Source organism: Capsicum annuum, unplaced genomic scaffold (genome assembly GCF_002878395.1).
Source record: "Capsicum annuum cultivar UCD-10X-F1 unplaced genomic scaffold, UCD10Xv1.1 ctg34210, whole genome shotgun sequence".
NCBI classification, from domain to species: domain Eukaryota; kingdom Viridiplantae; phylum Streptophyta; class Magnoliopsida; order Solanales; family Solanaceae; genus Capsicum; species Capsicum annuum.
Genome location: NW_025841039.1, coordinates 1 through 1680, shown reverse-complemented (window position 1 = coordinate 1680; position 1680 = coordinate 1). Strand labels below are relative to the sequence as shown.

Below are 1680 nucleotides of genomic sequence, written 5' to 3'. Positions count from 1 at the left end.
AGTGATGGACCGCTCTTTATGCATCTTCTACACAGACACTTAACTGATTTGCTAGATTCCGATGCTTATTCAATTTCTTTGAGAAAGGAAGAAATTGAGTTGGTGAGAGAAGACCTAGAATTCATAAGATCATTATTCATGAATGTTGAGAAAAGATTGTATAAAGATCTGTGGGCACGTCTTTTAGATGCGGCATATGAGGCAAAAGATGTCATTGATTCAATTATTGTTTGAGATAATGGTCTCTTGCATCTTATTTTCTCACTTCCCATTACCATAAGAAAGATCAAGCTTATCAGAGAAGAAGTCTCCAATTTACCTGAGGAGATTCTGAAGAACAAGAGCCTCGTTGTTGTAAACACTCCTAAGAATCCAGTTGAAAGAAAATCATTGACAACTGGTAAAATAATTGTAGATTTTAAGGAGGAGACAAACTGGTTAATTAGTAAGCTCACCAATGGACCGAAAGATCTAGATGTCATCTCAATCACTGGTATGTCGGGTTCGGGCAAAACTACTTTGGCATACAAAGTATACAATGATGAATCAGTTTGTAGTCATTTCGACATTCGTGCATGGTGCACAGTCGACCAAGAATATGACGAGAAGAAGTGGCTGGTGAAACTTTTCAATCAAGTTACTGGCTCGGATTTGAAGTCCAGTGAGGATATTGATGTTGCCGAAAAGCTGAGGAAACAATTGTATGGAAAGAGATAACTAATTGTGTTAGATGACATGTGGGATACTACTACATGGGATGATCTAACTAAAACTTTCCCTGAAGCTGAGAAAGGAAGTAGAATTATTTTGACGACTCGACAAAAGGAAGTGGCTTTTCATGGAAAGGGAAACACTGATCCTCTTAACCTTCGATTGCTAAGACCAGAAGAAAGTTGGGAGTTATTAGAGAAAAGGGCATTTGGAAAAGAGAGTTGCCCTGATGAACTATTGGATGTTGGAAAAGAAAGAGCCCAAAATTGTAAAGGGCTTCCGTTGGTGGCTGATCTGATTGCTGGAGTCATTGCAGGTTTGGAAAAGAAAAAGGCTGTGTGGCTTGAAGTTCGAAATAATTTGAATTCTTTTATTTTCAGCAGTGAAGTGGATGTGATGAAAGAATTAAGTTATGACCATTTACCTCATCACATGAAGCCACGCATTCTCTACCTTGCATCTTTTCCAAAGGGCACTGCAATGGATAGAGTTATGTTGAAAATGTATTGGCGTGCTGAAGGGCTTGTTGAACAAACAGAGATGAAGAGTTTGGAAGAAGAGATGGAAATTTATTTGGATAAATTAATTTCCAGTAGCTTGGTAATTGCTTCAATGAGATAGGTGATGACTCGAGTTGCCAACTTCATGATCTTGTGCACGACTTTTGTTTGATAAAAGCAAGAGAGGAAAAGTGGTTTGTCCAGATAAGTTCAAGTGATCCATCTTCTTCTTCAGATTTGATGGCAAGCATAGTGATCATTAATTATGATAAGGAGCACTTTAAGCCTAACAATTTCGTCCTTCTCAATTCAATAAAGAAAAGGCATTCTGGTAAGCACCTCTGTTCTTCGGCGATAACTGGAGACAAGATAGAAGATCGTCTTCCTGATGCATGTCACCTAAGAGAATTGAGGCTTCTTAAAGTGTTGGACCTGAGTCCCTCTTTTATGATGGTGAAGAATTCTTTGC

The 1680-nt window shown here is 38.5% G+C and overlaps 1 pseudogene; it reads left to right on the top strand.

The window, feature by feature from the left end:
- The first annotated feature begins 235 nt into the window (after positions 1 to 235).
- On the top strand, positions 236 to 1676 carry LOC124891338 (annotated as a pseudogene).
- The last annotated feature ends 4 nt before the right edge of the window (positions 1677 to 1680 follow it).